This window comes from Camponotus floridanus, unplaced genomic scaffold (genome assembly GCF_003227725.1).
Source record: "Camponotus floridanus strain SB8 unplaced genomic scaffold, Cflo_v7.5 scaffold197, whole genome shotgun sequence".
NCBI lineage: Eukaryota > Metazoa > Arthropoda > Insecta > Hymenoptera > Formicidae > Camponotus > Camponotus floridanus.
In genome coordinates, this window is record NW_020229322.1 from 49,639 (window position 1) to 63,835 (window position 14,197).

Sequence of the window (14,197 nt, forward strand, 5' to 3'; positions counted from 1 at the left end):
AGGATAATAATAATTCAAATTAAGCTAATAAAAATGAAGAGAAAAAAGTTGGAAATAAATTTGCTTTCAGAAAAAATTGATTTCATCGATCAATCTGTACATCCACAATAAACTATATATTTATCCATTTTTCAATTGTGTTACTATTATATCTCAATAATATAATTATTATAACTTTTAATAAAAATCTTATTCTTTCATTCATATCTTTATATAGCCAAACGATGAAACCGAAAATTAACTATTCCAGGTTAAAGCTAATAAATATTGCAAGTAATAATCTTCAAACTTAAAAAAAAATCGTCTTTGTATTCCTCGGAGACTATAAGACTGATTAACGTTATAATAGATCTGGACACTCTGGATAAGCAACGTCATGATAAGGAACGTCTCCTCATCTTGATAAGCGACACATATCTACCTCGCGCAAGGGAGATATTAATGGCAGTCGCGCCGGGAGCAGTTCTCATCAGTAACTACCACGGGAAGTCCAGGTCCAGGTCGACGAATTAGCTAATGTGTCGTCGCGATTACCGCACCTGGAGTTAGTTGGCCCGACCGCGCAATTGGCGGCATGTCGCATCCGCACGCGTGTCGTCCGCGCGCACGCGTTGATACCCGCATGCACGTATCGCCCCCGAAGACAGGAAGCGTAGAGCGTTGATTGGCTGTCCGGAGGTGGTTGCAGCCGACTGCGTGACCTCTGACCCCACCCCCGTGGGGCGCGCGCACGTCTCCAACCCCAAGGAAGTAATTACCTTGCCACCCGCGCTCGATAACCGACGCTATCGGACGCCCCGTCCTGACGCGACTACCGGGTCGCGCGCGTGTTCACGAGCACACGCCCTCGACGATACGTGTATCAAGACCGAACGCGTCTTGGAGCAATTGATAATTATTCTATTATAATATATAATTATATTATTGTATATATATTTGACTTGTATGTATATTAATAGTGACTTCTTAATTTCCTTTTATATATTGTATTTATACCGTTTTTATTCCTTTTTTGTACATTTGCAGTATTTCACTGAAGAAGGCTCGAAAAGAGTCCGAAACGTATGATTGATCAAGTCATGAAGATCAATAGTTTTTTATTGCTTTACGCCTTACATCTGCGTGGCTCGATATCGCCTAATTAAGTAGTTAAATTTATATATTTTATACCTGAGCCGTCAAGTTAGTTAATTTATTTTATAATTATATTATTTTAATTTAATTATATCATTGTTAAAAATTATAAAATAGAAAATGAGTGAATATAAGAGAAAAAGATTAATCGCGCATCCCTCTTTTTACACCTCGAAATCAATATTTTTTGAAAACAATATTTTTCAATTTTTCCTTAGCTTAAATTACTGTTTTTTCTCCCAATTTTTTCACATATACTGATCAAAAAATAGGACAATGTAAAATAAAATAGTAATAACATTTGCAAGAAGGAAATTGAGATTGACTGTCATAAATTCAATTTGATATGTTCTAACAAATATAAATTAAGTTGTTTTAGAAGTATATTGCGGAAGAAAATTTTTAATTTAGCTGGATACAAATTATTTTTCTAGATATTAAATTAAGCCACAAGTTTCGATATGACGCAAAGTTACTTCTACTAATGCACAATATAACCTTCTTACAGTTTGTAATGGACAAAATTAACGATGTTTCTACCTTGACAGAGGCACAGGGATAATGGCACGGTGGCAGAATATCCTTTGATGTGTGTAAATAAATACACGGTCGTTAATATGTAAATAATCGCGAGTCTCGTATAATCGATCCTTTCATCTCCGCGTTAATATTATTATAGCCTGCCACAACATTCATCTAAAATAAGCTCTTCGTTACTTAACATTGATTACATAGGTTTATTTTGAAAGTACAAAAAAACGAAATATATAAAACTTAATATAGAAGATATTAAAAAGATGATTATTTCTATTCACATTAATTTTACAATTTTTACAACGTTGATTAATTTATCATGCTATTAATAAATAATTTTTTTCTATTTTATTAAAATGATTTAACTATGTTAAACAATTGGTATATTATTGGTATAACATTATCAACTGAATCACTCGTTTTATAAGCAATCAATTAAATAAACATGGTAATATAAATAGTATTGTCGAATATATACCGGGCTGTATGTGACTCATTCGAGATCGCGCTGTATATATTTCCGATTGTTTGACCGAAACGAGCAGTGAGTCTACATACGGGCGATGGGGAATGATTTTGGCCGACGCAAGTGATTTCGTCGACGAGAGGATAGTTGGGGGTAACTTTCGCGGCGCAAAGTGCAAGATGAGAATCGCGCATAAGGTCACGTCGTGGGGTTACACTAGGCAGACTCCTATTGGCAGGCCAATGCCAAGCAAGAATCGCGATTGGTCGAAGGTCGTAGGGTCGCCTCACCTACCCCCAATCTGACCTCCCACGCGAACTCGCGAGCTAGTATATAACCGCCACTCTTCCCCGGAGGATTGCGCATTCCAGCACACCGAGTGCAAAAATCCGGGAGAAGTTGCTTTGCTCAGTTCATCGGATAGCAAGAAAATTAACTGCGGCGTTTTTAAAACAGACAAAACACACTGCATACATTTCAGCGTGAACTAAACTCTTCGGAGAAACGCAATTGTCTTTGCATTTCTTATATGACTAGAACAAAACAAAGCGCGCGCTTCGCGCGCACCATTTATTCTGTTACATTATATATTTTTAATGACATATATGCTTACTTTACGAGCAGTGAGTCTACATACGGTGGGGAATGGTTTTGGTCGACGCAAGTGATTTTGTCGACGAGAGAATAGTTGGGGGTACTTTATTCTGTTACATTATATATTTTTAATGACATATATACTTACTTTATGAACACAATTAATCCCTTCGTAATTATTTTCTCTTATTAATTTACCAATTTTTTATATTGCACTGTCAATATAACCTTCGCCATGTAAAATGACAAATAACACTCAAATGACACGAAATATGCTACACCATAAAAACCAATCAGAGCGACGGAAAAGAGGCAACAATACATTTTGAGATTTTCGAGATAAACCGATACATTCGAGAATCGACTTAACATGCCTTTTTTAGAATAGGATAAATTCTTTCTGCGGTTGAATGATAATCTTAAAAAAATATAATTTTAAATATAAATATATATGTAAATCTATATCATACATAAACTTTCTGTGCACAAGCACAAACTTCAAATTTTCAATTTTTAATTTTCATTTTTTAGGTCTCAAATCTCGATTAAAACTCATATACTATTTAGATAACCGCATTAAAAAAAATAAAGACAATTATCTCTTACGCATTTTTCTTGTTTCTCGCGTCTTTAATAGACTATACGAGGCTTAAATGATATATCCTTGTTTCGCGATATAGCAGCAAAACAGTAGAAATAAAAAAAAGGATAAATTAAAACGAGCATAAAGTCATAATGCCATTCATCAGGCAGAGGACAACCGGCAAACCGTAGCAATTAACTTCTACTGAGGATTTTTTATCGTACCGCGATATTATTAGACAAGCGGTCAACCCTCGGTGAACACGCGAGGGTGAAAATGTCGCCGTGCGCAGATGCGGTAATCCAAATTTAGTGCGATATAAATACAGTAGATTAAAGCGGCTGCTCTATTTTTTTATTGTCTCCATGATCCATGACACGATGTATGAAGTGAAAAAAGTTATGACTAAAACGAGTGCATATAATCCTTGATTTCTATTGTGATAAATGATTGTAAAACAAATTATGAGATCAAAAATCAAATTTCAATAAAAAAATTACTAATGTATATACTTTAAAAATTTAATTTGATTATACAATTTGTTTTATGCTATCTCTTATTATGGGATACGCATAAAAAATTCGAAGTATTTTTTATATACAACACACATAAATGCAATTTACTCATCATAAAAATTGATATAATATAACAAGATAAAAAAATATATATATGATGTATAAGATGTGTACAGATGTGTAAATCCTGAAAAAGAATCTTTAAAAACATTGTTATTATTGCATATTATATATGTTGAATTAACATTGTATGTAATTATTGTGGTCATAACGTCAAATAAATTTTTCATTAGCTTATATAACAATTGACGTTCTGCGTAACGTATGATATTCAAGCCGCGTAATTAAATCTGAAACGCAGAGGCTAATTACACAATGGCCCTTCGCAGATACGTCGCTCATTACGATTTAGTAATTGTTCCGGCGCGTAATAACCGCCGGTATCTGTACAGTATTATTGTTTGATAGGGTGTTATTGCCTAAAACATATAACGTAATTACTCTAACGCAATTAGGAGCGCCGCGCATTGGTCTGCTTCTTGTCTCTAGAAACGGGCCGCTCTCTCGACACAGATTGGATTAACGAATATTATGAGATAGACGTCAAATCAAAAATCGATACTATTGTCAACTGCGTTTATTGAATTTCGTGCATAATGATCGTTACTAATGAAAAAGCAGATTGAAATAGAGGTAGCTGAAGTATAGGCAGCTTAATAAAAAAGTATACAATGCGATCTCACATTTAATATAAATTTTTTTTTATACTTATGTTATGTACACATGATATTATAAAAAAAATTAATCCATAAATTTAAAGAAAATATCAACTATCTCAACATACAACTCTGTCTATATTTTAAACTTGATTTATTCAAAATTATTTGATTAATTTATTTGTACGAAATATGTATATATTAACTTTCTAATAATAAACTTGATTCAGACATGATAGAATCTCATTTCTATATGATACAAAATTTTCATGTTGAATTTTATGCTTGTAAAGTCTAGTCTTTTTAAAAAAAATATTAATTTAATGATATTAACATAATCATTAAAAAGAAAAAAATATAATTACAAAGTACAGTATATATATATATATATATATATATATATATATATATATATATATTCTTTTCCTAAAAAATGCATAAACATACATTGCTCTTTTCGTTTCTCGCATAAACATTATATAAATATGTTTTACTTCTGCATCTTCCTGTAGGAATAAAATTAATTAAATAATTATATAAAGAACTAACACATATCCAAAATGAGAAGTCGGATTTAAAGTCCAAATAAGTCCAGTTTTGAAGATCTGCAAATGGAAATTGCAATTTTTGTTTGTAGGTACATAAATGACACTTTTTGCTTAAAATAAGTTAATTACACTAGAAATACACATATATCATACACATATTATAGAAAAATTAAGAGGAAGAGAAAAAAACCATTCTAAAAATTCTTAGTAGCTGCCCAAAAGAAATAAGAGTCTAAAAGATATATTTTAATTCAAATTCCGGGATCAAAACATATTATCGAAGTTTGTAAAGACAGAAAAAGTTATAAAATCAATTATAATATCAAATTTAGAAACATATATATTCTTTTTAAATGTAAGTCTTAATGTTATCAAAAATTCTATGTTAAAAAATAAGACTAATTCAATCTTTAATGTTTCTAAAATTATTATTTATATAATTCTTTTGCATACTATACAATATTTTGTTTTAGATGCTTAATCTCACAATTTAAAATACACATATAATAAAACAATATTAATAAAAAATTATACATCGACACCATAAATGTACATCAGTTTATATATGTATAAGCACATGTATTGCCTTTCCATTGCAACAGATATATTTCAAGCACAGGATATCCTCTACATGCATGCGACTTGCAAGGGTACAGTTAGAGTATTGGATGACGACATTATCTCTCCAAGTATTCTTTTTCGGTTTTAAGGTTTCTAGCTAGGATCTTTTCGTGCTCAGGCGACTCGCAGCTGCCAGACCGCAAGACTGATACTACTATTTCCGCTATTGCTAAAGCGCAGCCCTTCGTAAAATGTCGAAAGACGCACGTGTACGCGAAAAGAAACCGCAAACTGAAGGTATAAAACTACATGTATTAACTTTTATATAGGGGAAACATCGATCGAATTTATATAGGATATTCTGGAAATCACATTCTCTAGCCATATTGTAAAAACTATATAATGAAAAAAATAATAATTCTGACAATATTCAGACATTAATTACTTTGGGATAAACAATTTAAGTTTATAAGTTCTAGCCAATACTGGAGGCCCCGGCCTTATATTAGGCTCCATCCGCCACTGCTATTTGGTACAGTGAGGATTTTAGTATATATTAGAGGGATCTTGAGGAATGTGGTCATTCTACGGCTCGTGCTTGCTCGTCGATGCCGTTTCATAAGGAAGGTCAGTCGGAAGCCAGCATGCACGCGAATACCTCCACCGGCACTTATTTGGTCAGCGAGCGACCTTTGAGGAATCTTCCATAACAATCCGCATTGCATCCATCGAGTGAGATACCAACATCGCTCTGGAGTCGCATATCACTGTGTTAAAAAGCAGTATTAGGTGTGAGGTCTGGATAGCTCAGTGGTCTAGAGCAGTTGCCCGGAAAGCGAAAGACTCGGGTTCGATTCCCAATCCAGCCACTTGCGCCTCATATATTTTTCTAATCTACAAAATATTGTTTTCTAGCAATTATTCGTTAGGCTGAAAAATGTGTAAATGCTCTCTCTGATACATGATATGCGTCAATACCGTTGCCACGGATGGATTCTATCGCTCGTTGATCAAATAGGCATAGTAAAGACACGTCCGACCTCTTCCCACATACATCCCTATTTTTCTCTGGATTCAATGTAAAAGAATATTTAATCTAAAAAAATTATAAGAAGAGATAGCATATCTGTATAATCAATTCCGAACTTGAACAAGGATATATCTTCTGTGACTTATTATGACTAGAAAAGCATCAAAATTACACGATGATGATAAATAAAAAGTTTAAACAAACACTGGGATAAATGAGGAATCATATGATGAATAAGAGGTCCTGCACATATAACGAATTACAAAATTGCGATTTTATCAAATTTTTTGCGACCGATTCTCGAAGCAAATAAAAAAGTGCAACAGCTAGACAGAACAAATGAGCGACGTGGGTGACCAATTTGCACGAAAAGTCCTTACTAATAGGTAGCAAACAACGGAGCCATTCTCGCAAGTCAATCCAATTGAACAGACTCAAAAGCGAACAGCGACAGACAAACACGATCGGTTATCGAAGCGATTAAACGTACATATCGCCGTGTCTGGCTACATCCCGGCCGCGTGCAAATATGCGCGGGCAAACTCGGAAGCCGCGCTTCTCCAACAAGGAAACACCAACCACGTCGACGTGGCGGACGTTCGTATGCACAACCGGCGCCGTCGTGCTCTCGTGGGAAATGCCGTCAATTATATTTGCGGCATGACGAGCGGCCATGGACAAGCGCGCGAGGTACGCCCGGAGTTCCCGAACGAGCGGGAACTCCGGGATGGATCGTTCTCCTCTTGCCGAATCTACTCTGTTTGCACCGGCACTCTAATTAATTATCCGCCATCTCCGATAATGTAACACCGCGCGAGGCGCGTTCCCGCTCTCTACGAATATCCGAGATTACGACCGCGTCCCGAGAAAGCGACAAAGGACAATTTTAATTTAATTTTAATAAAAAAGGACGTAATTTTCGAAATGAACGGTTGTATTAACGGGAATTTTCCGCAATCTTGTATTTGACGAAAACCTGCATTTTAGAAAATAATCTCAGCACTGTACATTAGGGTTGCACAAGACCCAAGACAAGACAATATTCGTAAAAATATTGTATTGGTATTGAAAATTTTCAAAAATTTAAATCTTGTCTTAGTCTTGAGTGAATATTGGTAGCAAGAATCTCGTCTTGTATTGTTTTATCTCGATTTTATTAACACTTTTTTAACTAATATTAAAACATTATTTAAATAATATTTAACATAATTTTTGTAATATAATTTGAAATAATTATTACTATTGTATTATATTTTAATAATAATTATTACTATGTAATCGATATAAATGCCGTTTATTTACTTAAAAAAATATTTATTGTTTCATGGAAAACAGAAATTAATAATTATTTACAGGCTCCAAAGGAATGTGCAGATATAAATATTTTGGAGTGGTGAAAAAATCAGATTCATATATATCCCACATTGTCAAAAATGACTCGAGACATTTTAAGTTCAACTGCCTCGTCCGTGCCAGTAGAAAGACTTTTCGCAATAGAAACTCTGACTATGTCAAAAAATAGAACCAGATTACAAAGTAAATCTTTAAAAGCACTAATGTGCATCAATTCCTGGGTGAAATGCTCTTTAATGTCTAAAATTTGCGAGTTTGATTTCTAATTTATAAAAATGTTATATTATATTAATATTAAATGTTTTTAAATTTATCAATATAAATGTTTTTATTGAATAAAATATTTTTAAATTCGTATATAGTGATTTTTTTTTCATTTACAAATATAAATATTTTAGTTTTTTTGAGAACCAATAATCTTGATAAGACTAATAATCTTGACAGTCTTACAATTAGTCTTGGTATTGTCTTGATAACTAATTAAAAATCTTGTCTTGATCTTGTCTTGAAATTCAAGACTAATCTTAGTATCTCGTGCAACCCTACTGTACAACAAATACATTAATGTATTTTGGAATTAAGTTATTTAAGAAATTTATCGAAAAATATGACGCCAATTAAAAAAAATCCGAGATATTGACATATAAAATTATTTATTATTAAAACTTTCAAATCTTTTATTAGAATCTATGTCTATGCCTCAAAAATTCTTCGAGCAAAAAAATTTACTGAATTCTAACTATAAAGATATTTAATATTGAGAAACAAATTTTAATTATAAGGGAAATAATAGCCAATGAAATTTTAAAAATATAAATGTAATGAAAATTTGTTTTCGAATTATTTTAGAGTGGATTTATACGTAATTTTATAATTTCATTTTAGATTTGCCGAGATGTATTTAATCAAGTGGAAATTTATACGTATGAAACAAGCAATAATTTTGACTTCAAAATAATAAGATCTCTCAATAAGATTTTACATTGAGAATTTATTGAATAATGTTAAAATTATCTTCACTAATAAAAAAATCTTGCGTAAAATCTAATGTAATAATAAAATTGAATTTATAAATTTCCAATATAATGACTACGTTTATATTTAGATTTTTATCTGATTGATAGCATAACAGAATCATGTACTAAAAAAATATAAAGAGCTATCTTAAAGTGAGATACTGTCATTGAAATGACAGAATCTAAGAGGAACAAAATTTATTTCGATATTTCTTCTGCTGTTCTAACTTTCCAACGACAAACGGCACGTGCAAACGCAACGCATGAAAGTTATATGTTGACGCTCATCCACCGGATGGACAAATACTCGTCGAGCACCACTCGGTAACGCGGGGAGCTAATAAAAGGAGTCGCGCTGTTCCATTATCAAAGCTTTCTAAGGGTTCTCAGCTAACCGCTTGTCTGTAAATGGACACGCGACCTCGCCAAACTCTTTTTATTACACTGATATCCACAGATGATCAAAGATGAACAATCCGACTTCGTGCATGTGATAAAGCTTATAGCAATAGTTTGCATGCAAAATTTATTAACAGATTTCTTTTTCCCACTCTTTCGATATTTACAATATTCAATTGTCGAAATTATATCACTGAATAATTAATTAGTGGGACAATTAGAGCAATTATATTCATTTTTCTATGTGTAATGGCATAAAGAAACACTATAATATTTTTTCCAAAAGAAAATCATAGACAATAATATTATTTATAAGTCTGATATTATTGTAGATATTATTAAAGTATGATATTTATAATTTTTAAGTCGCTCATCAAATTTAGTAAGTCGTAATTTAGTAATTTAGTAATTCAATAATAATTCGATAATGATTTTATTATGTTTTCTCTACTATTTTTAATTCTAAATAATAATTTCTATATCTTTCATCATTCTTATGAAAAATTAATAATATATTTGAAAATTTGAATCTTATTTTTATTAAAAAAAAAAAAGAAAGGAATAGTTAGTAATATTCTTTAATTAATTATTCACTGCTGTGTGCATCTATCATAAATAATTTATTTATTAATCAATTTGTTGTTAACTAAATTCGTTTTAAGATTACGAGGACAATGATATGTACTTCACAGTTTACTTGAGTATAGGTAAAGAACTATATAGGGCATAGATCTGAAGTATGCACTCGGTAATATAGAAGGCTAATAGAAGAAGTCACGCAGTGCTATTGTTAGTGGACAATGCTGCAGATGGTTAAAAATGATTCTCATCTCCCTATGCTCGCTGTTGAATGAGAGTGCGCGAAGCACTTAATGCGTTTTTGTACGCGTTATATTTCAGTGTGAATTACCAATTGTTAGCAAACCGAAGTATTTTATCTCACAAAAAGCGTAGACTACACATAATATTTAATTATATACTCAACAACAAACCCGATATCAGAAAGTGAATATCTTCAGCGATAAAATATTTCATACATCTATTATTGGATATAGAATTAAAATAATACATATTTTCAAATATTCTATAAAATTCGCAATAATTTTCAGCAAAATTCTAATTTTCATTCCTTATAATTCTCAAATATATTTATAAACATGACTTTCTTAACAGCAGCATTTTTAGAATACAAGCGTTATTTTAATTATTATATAGAAAATATTTGATCTCAAACATACATAATTTTATATAATAAAAAAATTACTTCATCGATATATTAATTCAGGTAGATAATGAATATTACAATCTATTATAATTACAAATTATAATTACATTATATAATAATAAAACATGTCAGGCAACATGCATAAAAATATAGATATGCAGAAAATTACTGTTAACCTTAACAATACTAAGATATTTTCAATATATCCTGTATACAATGCTCCATATCCTGTATACAAATTACATTGTAAAAATTAGTGATGTACTTTGCATTTATAAAATACATAAAATTATATTTTTACATATTATATATTTTATATGATAAAATATTTTTTTCAAAATGTTTTTCTTATATAGCAAAACATTTTTTTCAGCATTTAATTAATTAAATTATTAATAATTATTAAATTATTAATTAAATTTATTAATATTTTATCTAACATTATTTTCTTTACTTGAAAACATTATTTTATTTATGTGAAAAAAGAGATCATAAAAATTTTTTAATAGTGAATGCACATAAAATAGTCATAATATCATCTTGGTAATAAGATTAAAATTTTATTTTACGAACTTACATATAATCGATGTATTCCTTTTCATGTTGCGATGCAAATAGAGTTAGAATTTTTATTCTGTAGAATTTCTATCCTTAAATTCCATTAGAGCATTTTGGTATCTGTAACAATTCAAATAGTCATAATATCATCTTGGTAATGATAAGATTAAAATTTTATTTTGCATATTTACATATAATCGATGTATTCCCTTTCATGTTGCGATACAAATAGAGTTAGAATTTTTATCCTGTAGAATTTCTATCCTTAAATTCCATTACAGTATTTTGGTGTCTGTAACAATCCAAATTGCAAATAATTAATAAGACCATTAACATATGCACACAAACATATATCTAATCTACAATAACATACAAATTACTTACAAACTATATTCTCCTTTAGAATTATGCCAGTAGTAATGATAGTACACTTTGTCCACTTTGTCGTATAACTTTATAGCCTCAAACTTTTAAACCTCCTAACCTGTAATAACGATTAAGATTTGCATTTATTAAATTGGAGATTATTTATTAGATAAAAGATAAGATTATAATATATTTGTAACAATTAAAGAGTTCTGAAGAATAATGTATTATAAATATATATAATAATGTGATTAACAAAATTTTAAAATAAAATATAAAATATGAAACACACATTTATCTAAAAAAATATTATGTACATATTTATTCTGTTATAATTTATCATTCAATCCGTGCGGTTAATTTTATCACAACAGTTAAAATTAACATTTTAAAATAACACTAAAATTATATATGTTAAGGTTATCTGAATCCATATTTCGTTTATGTTCTTATAACACGAGAAGGAGAAAGACTTTTGTAAATAAAATATATTATTCAACAAACCTTCATCAAGCCGAATTTCTGAAGCAAAATCTTGTGTCATATCTCGATCATGAGTGAAACATTTATAAAACGCGCACTATTCGTTAATTTTGCGATTCAGCGAATTGTATAATCTCTATAACGCGCGTAATTAACTTCATTCAAATTAATATAACTCATAATTTTATGTGAAATAATTCGTTGAAATAATTCACTTGAATACTTAACAGCGTCAAATCGTACTAAACGACACCAAACAACGCGCGAAAATTGTGTGATGTAACTATAATATGGCGACTTCGAGGGCTGCGTTCCAAAATTCACTGCCAATACTGAAAATCTATAATTTACGTGACGTACACTATAGATTTTCAGTACTGGCAGTGAATTTTGAAACACAACCAATCTGTGTTCGAGACGTCATGATTACGTTATAGTAGAGAACCTCTAGGAGAGAGAATGGACAACTGATCATGTGACATGTGATCAAGCTTTTTCATGATTGGCTGGCAGAAAATGTATCAATTTTAGCTATTGCGACGCCAATGCAAAATATGATGGCACACAAATAGGTTAATATATGTGTGTCATGTGTGTCCTATTTGTGTGTCATCATATTTTGCATTGGCGTCGCAATAGCTAAAATTGATACATTTTCTGCCAGCCAATCATGAAAAAGCTTGATCAGTTGTCCATTCTCTTTCCTAGAGGTTCTCTACGTTATAGCAGTCGTGATCACGTGACTATTCAAAAGTAAGTATCAGTACATTTCGCGCTTTTCTATTTCACCGTTTTAGAAAAAGATAAAGAAACCCTAATGCAAAGATATCAATGTAATGATACTAAATATCCGCATCCTTGTATAAGATCGACATAATAGGTTAATAGAAAAACGATATACATATACATACGTTGGCGATAAATTACCCAGGTAGAACATGAAACTCATAATGACATCATTATGACGTCACCTAAAAGTCATTTTAGAAAAATCATAATGATCTCATTTGATATACTTTTGACAATGTTTTGGTGACTTATTAATATCATTTTTTATATACAGGGTATTCGAAAAGTGTATGGTACCCCCCTATTATCTCAAAAAGAACACACTTTCACGGAAAATGACTTGAACAAAAGTTGTAAGGGTCGTAAAGTACTATCTTGTAGTGATCTTGAACTTGACCTTGAAGGTTATTTGTAGGTCACCTTGAATTTTTTAAATGGAACACCCTGTATATTTTTGCACATTCTTATAGCCACCGACGAGATACTATTAAAGACCGATGGTCTTATGGGACTTAGTGTAACCCGAAAAAAACGTGCAAAATGCTACTGTAGGTAATAAAATTTTTACATTGTCGATAATAAAATAACGATTTTATACATAATTTATCATTTTTGAAACAGATATATAAAAGATTTATACATTTTCGATAATAAAACAATAGCAGAATGAAAATACTCGTATGATTTAAATAACTCTTGTAATTGTCTGCAATATAATCAAAACGGCCGATAATATCATCAATCTTCTATTATCTCCGGGTCTACCGGGCCCACTTGGCGGTTACGAAAATTTACTCAAGACTGTCGATCTTTAACAGTATCTTGTCGGTGTTATAGCTTATCTCGAGAGCTTTCCAAAACACTATAATTAAGTTAGTTTTCATTAAGTACTTTCCGAGTTATGAGGCTTAAAATCATTTCTTAATTTTACATAAACCGTAATATATCTAGTAAAATATTCATTTTTCGACTATCTTGCCTTAATACTTTTATATACAAAATAATGAGAGAAATCAATTGGTGTAAAAAAAAAAACACATAGTTGTTTCAAAGAAAAAATATGTAATTGTTAATTGCAAATTACATATTTTTTCTTAAAAATAACTATGTGTTTTCTTTACACCAATTGATTCCTCTCATTATTTTGTACATAAAAGTATTAAGGCAAGATAATCGAAAAATGAATATTTTACTGATATATTAAGGTGCAATTTCATTGACACTAAAAAGTAGCGTCAACCATTGGTTGAACAAAGAAGTAAGTAGTTGCTTCATTGTTTAACCAATGGTTGACGCTACTTTTTAGCGTCAATGAAATTGCACCTTT

The 14,197-nt window shown here is 30.9% G+C and overlaps 1 long non-coding RNA gene across 1 annotated transcript; it reads right to left on the reverse strand.

Annotated features, from left to right (window-relative positions):
• Window positions 1–10,803: 10,803 nt before the first annotated feature.
• Window positions 10,804–12,396, reverse strand: LOC105248295. The gene is made up of 5 exons (XR_003122675.1): window positions 12,103–12,396; window positions 11,617–11,716; window positions 11,424–11,524; window positions 11,252–11,352; window positions 10,804–10,902 (listed from the first exon to the last, which is right to left on the reverse strand). It is a non-coding gene; the product is annotated as an uncharacterized LOC105248295 (long non-coding RNA).
• Window positions 12,397–14,197: the final 1,801 nt, after the last annotated feature.